This window comes from Delphinapterus leucas, chromosome 11 (assembly GCF_059928025.1).
Source record: "Delphinapterus leucas isolate spDelLeu-1000000601 "Yukka" chromosome 11, BTC_Dleu_Yukka2, whole genome shotgun sequence".
NCBI classification, from domain to species: domain Eukaryota; kingdom Metazoa; phylum Chordata; class Mammalia; order Artiodactyla; family Monodontidae; genus Delphinapterus; species Delphinapterus leucas.
In genome coordinates, this window is record NC_143139.1 from 74406200 (window position 1) to 74421621 (window position 15422).

Sequence of the window (15422 nt, forward strand, 5' to 3'; positions counted from 1 at the left end):
CAAATCCAAAGCTGAGCTCCTGTGAGCTGTGAGAACAAAGAAGAGAAAGGGAAATCTCTCCCAGCAGCCTCAGAAGCAGCGGATTAAAGCTCCACAATCAACTTGATATACCCTGCATCTGTGGAATATCTGCATAGACAAGGAATGATCCCAAATTGAAGAGGTGGAATTTAGGAGCGAGATCTATGATTTTTTTCCCTTTTCCTCTTTTTGTGAATGTGTACGTGTATGCTTCTGTGTGAGATCTTGTCTGTATACTCTTGCTTCCACCATTTGTCCTAGGGCTCTATCCGTCCATGGTTTTATAAAAAAATTTTTTTTCTTAATAATTAATTTTAATTGTAATAACTTTATTATACTTTACCTTCGTTCTTTCTTTCTTTCCTTCCTTCCTTCCCTCCTTTAGACAACAAATCACCCCAAATTGAGGAGGTGGTCTCTGAGAGCAAGATTTATGATTTTTCCCCCTTTACCTCTTTTTGTGAAGCTGTATGTGTATGCTTCTGTGTAAGATTTTCTCTGTATAGCTTTGCTTCCAACATTTGTCCTAAGGTTCTATCCGTCCCTTTATTTTTTTTCTAAATATTTTTTAATTCAATAACTATATTATACTTTATTTTATTTTTACTGTATCTTCTTTCTTTCTGTCTTTTTTCCTTCTTTCCCTCCTTCCTTCCTTCCTTCCTCCCTCCCTCCCTCCCTCCCTCCTTTCTTTCCTTCTTTGCTTTCTTCCTTCCTTCCTTTCCTCCTTTCCTTCTTTCTTTCCTCATACTTCTACTAATTCTCTCTACTTTTTCTCCCTTTTATTCTGAGCCGTGTGGATGAAAGGCTCTTGGTGCTCCAGCCAGGAGTCAGGGCTCTGCCTCTGAGGTAGGAGAGCCAACTTCAGGACACTGGTCAACAAGAGACCTCCCAGCTCCACATAATATTAAACGGCGGAAATCTCCCAGAGACCTCCATCTTAACACCAGCACCCAGCTTCACTCAACGACCAGCAAGCCACAGTGCTGGACAACCTATGCCAAACAACTAGCAAAACAGGAACACAACCCCACCCATTAGCAGAGAGGCTGCCTAAAATCATAATAAGGCCACAGACACCCCAAAACACACCACCAGACGTGAACCTGCCCACTAGAGAGACAAGATCCAGCCTCATCCACCACAACACAGACACTAGTCCCCTCCACCAGGAAGCCTACACAACCCACTGAAACAACCTTAGCCACTGGAGACAGACATCAAAAACAACGGGAACTACGAACGTGCAGCCTGCAAAAAGGAGACCCCAAACACAGTAAGATAAGCGAAATGAGAAGACAGAAAAACACACAGCAGATGAAGGAGCAAGATAAAAATGCACCAGACCTAACAAATGAAGAGGAAATAGGCAGTCTACCTGAAAAAGAATTCAGAATAATGATAGTAAGGATGATCCGAAATCTTGGAAGCAGAATGGACAAAATGCAAGAAACAGTTAACAAGGACCTAGAAGAAATAAAGATGAAACAAGCAACAATGAACAACGCAATAAATGAAATTAAAAGTACTCTAGACGGGATCAATAGCAGAATAACTGAGGCAGAGGAATGGATAAGTGACCTGGAAGATAAAATAGTGGAAATAACTACTGCAGAGCAGAATAAAGAAAAAAGAATGAAAAGAACTGAGGACAGTCTCAGAGACCTCTGGGACGACATTAAACGCACCAACATTCGAATTATAGGGGTTCCAGAAGAAGAAGAGAAAAAGAAAGGGACTGAGAAAATATTTGAAGAGATTATAGTTGAAAACTTCCCTAATATGGGAAAGGAAATAGTTAATCAAGTCCAGGAAGCACAGAGAGTCCCATACAGGAGAAATACAAGGAGAAATACGCCAAGACACATATTAATCAAACTGTCAAAAATTAAATACAAAGAAAGCATATTAAAAGCAGCAAGGGAAAAACAACAAATAACACACAAGGGAATCCCCATAAGGTTAACAGCTGATCTCTCAGCAGAAACCCTACAAGCCAGAAGGGAGTGGCAGGACATACTGAAAGTGATGAAGGAGAAAAACCTGCAACCAAGACTACTCTACCCAGCAAGGATCTCATTCAGATTTGATGGAGAAAATAAAGCCTTTACAGACAAGCAAAAGCTGAGAGAGTTCAGCACCACCAAACCAGCTTTACAACAAATGCGAAAGGAACTTCTCTAGACAAGAAACACAAGAGAAGGAAAAGACCTATAATAACGAACCCAAAACAATATAGAAAATGGGAATAGGAACATACATATCGATAATTACCTTAAATGTAAATGGACTAAATGCTCCCACCAAAAGACACAGATTGGCTGAATGGATACAAAAACAAGACCCTTATATATGCTGTCTACAAGAGACCCACTTCAGACCTAGAGACACATACAGACTGAAAGTAAGGGGATGGAAAAAGATATTCCATGCAAATGGAAACCAAAAGAAAGCTGGAGTAGCAATTCTCATATCAGACAAAATAGACTTTAAAATAAGGACTATTAAAAGAGACAAAGAAGGACACTACATAATGATCAAGGGATCGATCCAAGAAGAAGATATAACAATTGTAAATATTTATGCACCCAACATAGGAGCACCTCAATACATAAGGCAAATACTAACAGCCATAAAAGGGGAGATCGACAGTAACACATTCATAGTAGGGGACTTTAACACCCCACTTTCACCCATGGACAGATCATCCAAAATGAAAATCAATAAGGAAACACAAGCTTTAAATGATACATTAAACAAGATGGACTTAATTGATATTTATAGGACACTCCATCCAAAAACAACAGAATACACATTCTTCTCAAGTGCTCATGGAACATTCTCCAGGATAGATCATATCTTGGGTCACAAATCAAGCCTTGGTAAATTTAAGAAAATTGAAATTGTATCAAGTATCTTTTCTGACCACAACGCCATGAGACTAGATATCAATTACAGGAAAAGATCTGTGAAAAATACAAACACATGGAGGCTAAACAATACACTACTTAATAATGAAGTGATCACTGAAGAAATCAAAGAGGAAATAAAAAAATACCTAGAAACAAATGACAATGGAGACACAACGACCCAAAACCTATGGGATGCAGCAAAAGCAGTTCTAAGGGAGAAGTTTATAGCAATACAAGCCCACCTTAAGAAGCAGGAAACATCTCGAATAAACAACCTAACCTTGCACCTCAAGCAATTAGAGAAAGAAGAACAAAAAAACCCCAAAGCTAGCAGAAGGAAAGAAATCATAAAGATCAGATTGGAAATAAATGAAAAAGAAATGAAGGAAATGATAGCAAAGATCAATAAAACTAAAAGCTGTTTCTTTGAGAAGATAAACAAAATAGATAGACCACTAGCCAGACTCATCAAGAAAAAAGGGGAGAAGACTCAAATCAATAGAATTAGAAATGAAAAAGGAGAAGTAACAACTGACACTGCAGAAATAAAAAAAGTCATGAGAGATTACTACAAGCAACTCTATGCCAATAAAATGGACAATCTGGAAGAAATGGACAAATTCTTAGAAATGCACAACCTGCCAAGACTGAATCAGGAAGAAATAGAAAATATGAACAGACCAATCACAAGCACTGAAATTGAAACTCTGATTAAAAATCTTCCAACAAACAAAAGCCCAGGACCAGATGGCTTCACAGGTGAATTCCATCAAAAGTTTAGAGAAGAGCTAACACCTATCCTTCTCAAACTCGTCCAAAATATAGCAGAGGGAGGAACACTCCCAAATTCCTTCTACGAGGCCACCATCACCTTGATACCAAAACCAGACAAGGATGTCACAAAGAAAGAAAACTACAGGCCAATATCACTGATGAACATAGATGCAAAAATCCTCAACAAAATACTAGCAAACAGAATCCAACAGCACATTAAAAGGAGCATACACCATGATCAAGTGGGGTTTATTCCAGGAATGCAAGGATTCTTCAATATACGCAAATCTATCAATGTGATAAACCATATTAACAAATTGAAGGAGAAAAACCATATGATCATCTCAATAGATGCAGAGAAAGCTTTCGACAAAATTCAACACCCATTTATGATAAAAACCCTGCAGAAAGTAGGCATAGAGGGAACTTTCCTCAACATAATAAAGGCCATATATGACAAGCCCACAGCAAACATCATCCTCAATGGTGAAAAACTGAAAGCATTTCCACTAAGATCAGGAACAAGACAAGGTTGCCCACTCTCACCACTCTTATTCAACATAGTTTTGAAAGTTTTAGCCCCAGCAATCAGAGAAGAAAAGGGAATAAAAGGAATCCAAATCGGAAAAGAAGAAGTAAAGCTGTCACTGTTTGCACATGACATGATACTATACATAGAGAATCCTAAAGATGCTACCAGAAAACTACTATAGCTAATCAATGAATTTGGTAAAGTAGCAGGATACAAAATTAATGCACAGAAACCTCTGGCATTCCTATATACTAATGATGAAAAATCTGGAAGTGAAATCAAGAAAACACTCCCATTTACCATTGCAACAAAAAGAATAAAATATCTAGGAATAAACCTACCTAAGGAGACAAAAGACCTGTATGCAGAAAATTATAAGACACTGATGAAAGAAATTAAAGATGATACAAATAGATGGAGAGATATACCATTTTCTTGGATGGGAAGAATCAACATTGTGAAAATGACTCTACTACCCAAAGCAATCTACAGATTCAATGCAATCCCTATCAAACTACCACTGGTATTTTTCACAGAACTAGAACAAAAAATTTCGCAATTTGTATGGAAACACAAAAGACCCCGAATAGCCAAAGCAATCTTGAGAACGAAAAAAGGAGCAGGAGGAGTCAGGCTGCCTGACTTCAGACTATACTACAAAGCTACAGTAATCAAGACAGTATGGTACTGGCACAAAAACAGAAAGATAGATCAATGGAACAGGATAGAAAGCCCAGAGATAAACCCACGCACATATGGACACCTTATCTTTGATAAAGGTGGCAGGAATGTACAGTGGAGAAAGGACAGCCTCTTCAATAAATGGTGCTGGGAAAACTGGACAGGTACATGTAAAAGTATGAGATTAGATCACTCCCTAACACCATACACAAAAATAAGCTCAAAATGGATTAAAGACCTAAATGTAAGGCCAGAAACTACCAAACTCTTAGAGGAAAACATAGGCAGAACACTCTATGACATAAATCACAGCAAGATCCTTTCTGACCCACCTCCTAGAGTAATGGAAATAAAAACAAAAATAAACAAATGGGACCTAATGAAACTTCAAAGCTTTTGCACAGCAAAGGAAACCATAATCAAGACCAAAAGACAACCCTCAGAATGGGAGAAAATATTTGCAAATGAAGCAACTGACAAAGGATTAATCTCCAAAATTTACAAGCAGCTCATGCAGCTCAATACCAAAAAAACAAACAACCCAATCCAAAAATGGGCAGAAGACCTAAACAGACATTTCTCCAAAGAAGATTTACAGAATGGCAACAAACACATGAAAGAATGCTCAACATCATTAATCATTTGAGAAATGCAAATCAAAACTACAAGGAGATATCATCTCACACCAGTCAGAATGGCCATCATCAAAAAATCTAGAAACAATAAATGCTGGAGAGGGTGTGGAGAAAAGGGAACCCTCTTGCACTGTTGGTGGGAATGTAAATTGATACAGCCACTGTGGAGAACAGTATGTAGGTTCCTTAAAAAACTACAAATAGAATTACCATATGACCCAGCAATCCCACTACTGGGCATATACCCTGAGAAACCCATAATTCAAAAAGAGTCACGTACCAAAATGTTCATTGCAGCTCTATTTACAATAGCCCGGAGATGGAAACAACCTAAGCGCCCATCATCGGATGAATGGATAAAGAAGATGTGGCACATATATACAATGGAATATTACTCAGCCTTAAAAAGAAATGAAATTGAGCTATTTGTAATGAGATGGATAGACCTAGAGTCTGTCATACAGAATGAAGTAAGTCAGAAAGAAAAAGACAAATACCGTATGCTAACACATATATATGGAATTTAAGGGGAAAAAAATGTCATGAAGAACCTAGGGGTAAGACAGGAATAAAGACGCAGACCTACTGGAGAACGGACTTGAGGATATGGGGAGGGGGAAGGGTGAGCTTTGACAGGGCGGGAGAGAGTCATGGACATATACACACTAACAAACGTAGTAAGGTAGATAGCTAGGGGGAAGCAGCCGCAGGGCACAGGGGTATTAGCTCGGTGCTTTGTGACAGCCTGGAGGGGTGGGATGGGGAGAGTGGGAGGGAGGGAGACGCAAGAGGGAAGACATATGGGAACATGTGTATATGTATAACTGATTCACTTTGTTATAAAGCAGAAACTGACACACCATTGTAAAGCAATTATACCCCAATAAAGATGTTTAAAAAAAATAAAGACACATAAGGAGGGGGACACTGTTCGCTGGAAATAGTCTCACTTTGTTGGGGTCTGAATGAAATGTTTGATAAAAATTATTATTTTAATAAATGACAGTTTATTTCATCTTTGGCTTATGATATCCTTTCCTCTGGAGAACTCAGAGAATTTGGTACATTTCTTTGAGTTATAACAAGAGCATTATTTGACAGAATTTGAGTTGATAAAATGACAGCTCAGAGAGGTTAAGTGAAATATACAGGATCACACAGCAAATTAGTGACAGAAATTCAATAATTTGGAATTAAGAGAGTGCAGAAGCTTTACAATGAGAAAACAGAGGTAAGTTGCTGGGTAGAACAGTTTGCTTGAAGACAGAAACTTTGTCCTTGAATCTTTCTCTCCATACACTAAAGGAATACATAATCTCATCGGAGGTGGGGAGCAACGGGGCATATGTGAAATAGTACTTTGCCTAGAAAGCTGGCAAGGAGTACAAAAGTAATGCATAAGATGAGCTTTGACAAGTGGGTAGGACTTCCCACGGACCACACTGTGGACTGGGAGTGGGGAGGGAAGGCATTCCAACCAGATGGGAGAGCTGTGCAGCAGCATGAAAACATGAGTGTAGACGACCTGTGTTGTGAAAGCTGAAGGGGGGCTATAGACAGAGCCTTTATAGCCCCTAAATTCATATATTGATACCTAATCCCCAATATGATGGGGTTTGGAGGTGGGGACTTTGGGAGTGATTAGGTCATTACTGCCCTTACAGGAGATGTGGTATATATGACTACTACCCAGCCACACAAATGAATGAAATCTTGTCATTTGTGGCAACGTAATGGACCAAGAGGGCGTATGCTAAGTAAAATAAGTCAAACAGGAAAAGACAAACACTGTATGACTTCACTTATATAGAGAATCTAAAAACCAAAAGAATAAACAAAACAAAATAGAGAGACTCATGTACACAAACTAGTGTGGCCAGAGGGGCGGAGGCTACTAGGGAGTGGGCAAAATAAGTGAAGGGGATTAAGAGGTACAAACTTCCAGTTATAAAAGAAATAAGTCACTTGCCCTCCCCACCATGTGAGGACACAGTGAGAAGACAGCCAGACAACGATGAGTCAGGAAAAGGGCCCTCATCTGACCATGCTGGTGCCTCGATCTTGTATTTCCCAGCCTCCAGACCATGAGAAATAAACACCTGCTGTTTATAAGCCACCCAGTCTATGGTATTTTGTTACAGCAGCCTGAACAGACTGATACAAGGGGATAGTAAGTAGATCCCGATCAGGTTTGCATTTTGGAAAGATGAATATGGTGAGAGTAAAGGATGGAGCTAAAGTTGCGAATAGAGAGGCCAGCCAGGGAGCCCTTACAATCATCAGGGGGTTCGAGCCATCTCTGTGATGCTCACTTAGTTTAGCTCAGCAGTGTGGATTCTGGGTGGCTGACCAGGATCATTCATCAGAGGTGGTCCTTATTCTTGCATATCACCCGCTTGTCCCATTAAACCACGTTCACATCTCAGCAAATTCCAGAGTGTGTTATATACCTTTGGGATTACTCAAAGCAACAAATCAGTAGAAGCCATAGTTGAAAAGAAAGTAAAACTAAGAACAGGATACAAAAGCACACCAATTTATGAACGGGTGAAAGAGAAGAGGAACCCATGAAGACTACCTAGAAGGAAAAGCCAAAGAGGAAGAAGGAATTTCTAGAGCTAAAAGATGGAAGTCAAGAGAGGAGAAGTTGGGCTTCCCTGGTGGCGCAGTGGTTGAGAGTCCGCCTGCCGATGCAGGGGACGCGGGTTCGTGCCCCGGTCCGGGAAAATCCCACATGCTGTGGAGCGGCTGGGCCCGTGAGCCATGGCCGCTGAGCCTGCGAGTCCAGAGCCTGTACTCCGCAACGGGAGAGGCCGCAACAGTGAGAGGCCCGCGTACCGCAAAAAAAAAAAAAAAGAGAGGAGAAGTACATCAGACACAGGAGAAAAAAAGGTCATGAGCACCAAGTGCTGGGAGGAGGCCACGTGAGCAAACAAACGGGGGAAAAGTCCCTGTCTACCTAAATGGAGACTGTGGGGTCATTGCTGGACCTTGACAAAAACACTTTGTGTGGAATAAGAGTACAGAGGTCCTTTTACAGGTAAATTGGGGAAGTATAAAGGGAGACAGACAACATAAATGAGTATCTTTTTAAGACATTTAAGTTATGAAAAAGGAGAGGGAGGGGCTATAGATGGAAGGGCTTGTAGAACTAAGGTAGGGACTTTTTTCATTTTATTTTTAAACAACATAGAGCTTTGAACCTGTTTAAGTCACGAGGGTAAGAAGTCTGGGAAAAGGATATAGTCAGGGAATGTTCTAACCGACAGAAATATAATTGCTAGAAATGAACGCTTTGGGTGGGCCAGGAGATGGATATCAGTAAGTTAAAAAGGGAGAATTAAAAAGGGGAATTTCATCAAAAGAAGCAAGGAGACCCCTAGTTTCTGGTGATGATATATAGCAGAGCACACGTGGAAATAACCCTTTAGACTCTAAAGTATCGGAAGCATCCACCATCAAACCTCAGCTACATCTCTTGGGAGCAATGTCACCCTTGACCAAGTAAATACTTCACCTCTCTAAGACTCAGTTTCCTTATCCATAAATAGTGACAAATACCCCTACCTCAATGAGTCATATGAGCGTGTCCATCTTACCACTTCCTATATTTTCCCAGCTTTATTTTTTCTCCGTAATGCTTACAACTTTTTATTTATCTTGTTTATCATCTATCTCTCCTATTAGAATGCAAAACCAGACAAGAGTGGGGATTTTTGTTCACTGCTATATCTTCAGCAGCACAGCACCTGCACATAGTAGGTGCTCAATAAATAACTGTTGAATGAATAAATAAATGAATGGTTATGACGTTGCAGAGCAGTTTCTCAACTTTGACACTGTTGACACTTGGAATCAGATAATTTATTTGTTTGGGGGCCTGTCCAGTGCTTTGTGGCATGTTTAGCAGCATCATCGACCTCTAACCATCACATGCCAATCGCACTCCATCCCCAGTTGTGCAAGTAAAAATGTGTCCCAACATTGCCAGATACCCCCTGACGGACAAAATTTCCGAGGTGAAGACTTATGCTTTGGGAGTCAGTGCTTTAAAATGCTTGTTTTTAATATTGTTAGAATTATTGTTAAAATTGTTAGAATGGAGGAATAAAAAACGAAGTAACACTTGGTCTCCAAATTCTCCCACAGCCTGCTTAATTTGAGGTGGAGAAAAATACTCCTGCTGAGATGAGTATTGGCTTCACAGCACAGTGACATTTCAGTTATTTTACCAAGAAGCATGTTTAGAAGAAAACAGTTCATAAATCAAGAAAGTGCTTCCTTAGTCTCTCACCTCTTCGTTGCATGTGACATATTTTCTTCCTTGTCACCTCTCTGGACAAACAATAACAACAAAATAATTATCCCTACCCACTTAGTCTGTTATCATCAAAGTTAATAATGTATGAGACAGAATTTAAGAGCCAACACTTTAAAGAGAAAGATGTCTCCACCTCCACATTCTAATTAAGAAAGGATTATAAAAAGCCAGAAGATACAGCTCAAGTTTTCCTTTTCAGGATTATCTCTCCCTTCAGATTTTCCATTTTACCACCCATTCCTTTGCTTTGAACAGAGATCAACTGTCTTGTACTCAGATGGCTAATAGTGACCTTTCAGAAACATGAGGATTTCATAAAATGGGGAATGTTCCAAAAATTGCTTTTGGAAGCATAAAACAAATCATGCCATAAAAAGACCCAGAAATGACTTGGCCACAGGTTCTCCCCCTACGTACAGACTCCACGAACTGGGGAGCAGTGTCAGACCAACAGAGAACCCATGGTTAGGGCAACCCTATGTCTGAGTCGGCCTGAAACAGTCCCGGTTTATGCCTGCTATCCCAGGATGGTAATTAATTACTAGCAGCCTCTTGCATTTTCAAAATGTCTGCGTCTGGATGTGACATATAAAGTCGCCTTCACACGGAGTTAATGAGCATTTGATTTGCGCACAAAAGAAAGGCAACATCGAGAACTGGCTGGCTGTTTCCTTTGTCTGGACCCTGAGCACACCTCAGACTTTTCTCAGCGCTCTGGCAGCCTAGCTGCTGGGAGAGAACTTTCTGTAGCACAAGCTCAAAGATGAACTATCTATGAGTCAATAAATGAATCAGTCCACCCAGCTTATTGATCTGTGTATCACTTATCTCCCCAGTCCCAGGAAAAGTGAAATGGCAATTAGATGGTCATGTCCCAGAGTCTGGCAAGTAGATGATCACGTCCCAGATCCTAACTGCTCAGGATTTCCAGAAGGCACTTAGATTCAAGGCCAAGTGGGGTGAGAGTTAACTCTCACCAGCCTGGCCTCAGATTCCTGAGCCTGTTAAAAGGGCCCCAGACTGCAAGGTGCCAGCCAGAAGAGCCCCTTGATAAGAACCTCCTTGCCCTGTAGCCCAATGCCCCTCAGATTAGGGGAGGGCTGATATTTAGAGATAGCCAACTGACCAAGAATGTCCCGCCATGTTGCTAGTAAGATAAGCCTTTGTTTTTCAGGACCAAGAACACAGCTTAAAAGATTACACTAGAATCAGGGGTTAGCCCCATAACAGTACACCCACTCAGATCAGGCGTCCCGGGTCCGCAGTAGAGCTGGCCCTCGTTCCAAAGCCAAGCTGAGGAGAGGAACTGAGAACTCAGGAACAGCTAAAAGGTAGCCTGGGATTAGACGATACCTGCTAGGCGGCCACCAAGCCTTTCCATGGCCTAGCAGCCCTGCTACCCCCGGCTGCCACTCTCATCATTCATCCCCTCAAACTCCAGAATGAACTGCTTTCCATTTCTCAGATATGATATAGTGCCTCTCCTCTTAGTGCCTTTGCACTTAGAGTTCTTTAGAACACACCACAGCCTCTAATCTGCATTTTACTCACCCCTCAAGTCTCAGCATAGACATGATGTCCTCCAAGGAACCCTCACTGAACCCCCCAAATTGGAATTATGGAGTCCCTCCTAAAACATCCGTTTTGTATTTCCTGCTATCGACGGACTCATCACTCTTGGTTTTAACTGTCTATTTATCTATAACCTCTACTCAATTATAACCCCTTTGAAGTTAGGAACTGTGTCTTGTTCCTTGCTCTCTATTTTTCCCCAAGTAACACATGCAATACCTGGTATGTAGCAGATACTCAACGAACATATTTTGAATGAATGAATGATCAGTTTTACTTGGTGGCAGGGACTGTGGAGCCTAATGGCATGAATAATGACACCTGACAAGTAAGTAAGCACTTAAAAAACATGGTAGAGAGAACACACAATATTTCCATTACCTTGTTATTTATGTGTCACCTACCATGTACCAGACATTTTGCTTGCAAAGTTATTGTGTTAAATTAGATAATGCACATATTTGGTGTTTAATAAACAGCAGCTGATGTTGTTATATTACTTAGCTTCACTGCAACCCTGTGATATAAGTATTTATGATCTGCCTTTTAACACTTGAGGGAACTGAGCCTCGGAATGGCAATGTCAAGATGTTAATAATATCTAACTAAATAATAACTTCCTGACTCTAAAATCCAAGATCTTTAACTATAGAATTCAGCCTCTCTGTGAAATGAAAGGGTGGGAGGGAGGGAGGAAGGAAGGAGGGAAAGGAAGGAGGGAGGGAAGAAGACAGGAAGGGAAGAAATAAAGAAGGAAGAAAGAAAAGAGGGTTGAGATAATCTTTCTTTTAACTCTGCCTAACTTTTATCCTTGCAGAATTCTTCAAACAATATCATTGCATTTCTTTCCATATAGCGCCCAAGCTCCACCAGTCACAGTTATGATTCATGAAGAAATATTATAAAGATGATCAAAATCCCTGATTTAACTGAGCTGTGACATCGCTCGGACATCATAACCAGCGTGAAGCTCTGTCCACACTGACTCTTCTGGCCAATGTCCTTGCTGGGCACATTCTGCATCTGTCGGCTTTGCCCTGACTCTGGTCTCTCTGGCTTGCTGGTATGAGTCCCCTCATCCTTGTGGAAGATGCTGAGTCAGAATGCTCAGCCAAGAACTTTGCCAAATTGAGGTTAAGGATCTATATGAAGAGTCATGAAGGTTTGCAGGGCGGTAGGGGAGGAGGGGTCATCAATTAACTGCTTAAACCCAGTTTACAAACAGCCTTTCTCCATAGATGACAAACAGGAAAAACAGATAAGATCTAAACACTCTCTAACATCTAGTGGCTGTCAGAAATTTATCAGGCCAGATCAACGCCATCTCTATTCGCCTCCAAAAAGAGAAAACCGCTAACTAAGAAAATGCTTCCCCATCAACAATATAATCCAGAGAACTCAGAAAGACTGTATGTGAGACTATATGTGGAAATGTTCTTGGATGATTCAAGAATAACATACGGCATCTGATGTAACCATCCTGGTCAGCCTATACAACCATATTTCTTCCTTCATTGAACACATACTAGGTGCCAGGCACTACATTAAACTCTAGGATTAAATTATAAACTATACAGAAATGATATATGCCCTCATGGACCATATAGTCTGGTATGAAAACAGATAATTGAATAATCACAGAAATATATAAACGAGTATAAACTATAATATTCCTCTCAAAGAAAATAATCAGTTTTTTTAAAAAAAATATTATATAATGAATACACTTTAGGAAAGAGGTGTAATTAAAATTTTGGCTATAATAACCAAAAAGTTACCAATAAGTCCCCAAAAGATAAAGCTTGCTGGGTTGATGAAAATAAAGTTATTTCTAAATGTAGGCCTGTCCAGTAAGAAAGGCTACTTTTCTCATGTATTTCTTTCCAAGAAGAAAGTGATGTAACAAATCATTGACACTTATGGCTACTAAACGTTACGTATTTATTTTGTGAGGATCAGTGAAGTACGAATACTCATTTTATTTCAGAGAATTATGAAACTTTAGAGTTGGGAGAAGGTTTTGAAATTAAATCCTATTCCCCCTTATAGTTTCACAGATGAGGAAACGAAGATCCAGAAAAAGCAAGTGACTTACTCAACATCACAAGTATATGTGTAAGAGCTAGAAGTGAAACTTGGGTTTCCTCATTCAGGGTTCTTTCCTCCAAACCAAGTTGCAATAAACCCTTTACTTTTTTGTAAGGATGCTAATTACCAAAGAGGTCATGGTTTACTTTTTTTAAAAAATTCCCTCTCTCTCTCTCTCATACACATACACACACACACACACACACACACACACACACACACGGAGCAATAAAAGAATACGCTTAAGGCAAAAGCTATCAACTAAATAGTAATCTAGTGTTACACTGCTACTGTTACATAGCAGACAGAAAAAAATATGTGTTCTTTGTTAATTCAGTCCCTGAAAGCAGCTTTCAGACAAAGCCCAGTTGATTACTCCAGATTCTTTGCTGTCTACTTGTGGGTTTGTTTGATTTTATACAGAAAATGGTTTAGTGTTTAAACATAAAAGCCTGAGTTGAACAGACCGGAACATTTTCAAGGACTCGAAAAAAATATTACAGTATTACACTTAGTCTTTGACAAGAAATATTTTTTCCAAGGTGGCATTCATGTACATTCCATACTGTGGTTATTCAGAGTTTGCCTTAGCAACTTGATTTATTTTACATACTCAGTTATCATAAGCTCAGACAATTAAGAAAAAAAGACAAGGCAAAAACACAAACTTTAAGTGTTTATTTCTTCAAAATCAAGGTACAAGTTTAATATGTATTATCCACATTCTACAGCTAAAAACATTTTTAGATCTCCTAAAATTTGGCATCATCTTAGCTTGAATCATCTGCTCAAAGCAGGGGCAGGAGTGAGAGATGCCAGAAGACCTAATCTGCCTGCCAAGGATGTACACCCTTTCTCGTTAAGTGCGAGCCAGTCATGAAAATTTAACCAGGCATTCTCTTTCTAGGCCTAAGTTTTCTCATGGAAACAATGAAAAGTCTGGATAAATTAGCTTGTGAGTCCCTTATAGCATCAGAATATCCTGTTCCTTTTAGTTCTCACTTTTATTATTTGCTCCAAAATCTAAATAAGACTCAACATATGTCCCAGGGACAGAGAGAGCTGGCATAAGAATAAGACACATAGCAAACAAGGCTTCAGGTAAAATCTAAAGGTACACATGAATTATACGTGTTAAGAGAAAAATGGTCTAAGTGAGCACCCAGAGGTTAGATATATCTCGAGATGTTGGTACAACTGTACTCTCAAAATACAGACTTCAAGGTGTTAAAAAACATTTGACATGCACAGACCTTTTTTTTTTTTTTACAAACTACTGTTAATTATATACTGATCAGGTGGAATTTCAAATATGTTTGGCAGTTTGAAAGAAGAATCATCATTCCTTCAATCTAAGAGAATTGCATTAATTTAGGTAAACCACACTTTCTAGTATACACTTATTACATACAATATAATAACACTAAACACTAATGCTGAATGTGCCTTAGATGAAATGTTATAAGTTAACTCCTATTCTAAGGTTTTACATTATCATTTCGGTGATGGAATTCCATGGCAAAAGCAATAACTGGCACCAATAAATGAGAACAATTTCTCTTAAAGAGAACATTTTACCTTAAAGAGCACAGAAATATCTCTTTAGTAATCATAGTTTGTAGAGAAAACGGTAACTTTCTGGTAAAATATTAATATTCTTTGCACTGATTCCAGTAGCAAAAAAGAAAAGTTGATAATGCTGTTCCAGAAGATGGGGTGATTGCCAATTGAAAATGTGGGAAGAGAAAGTATCCATTTCCCTGAAGGAACATACGGAGTCCTTTTAAGAGAAGTACATTTAAAGAAAACTGTTTTGGACAACACTAATTCCATCGTTCGTTTTGGCTTTCTTTCACATGACTATGTCTCTACAGATGCTCTTAGTA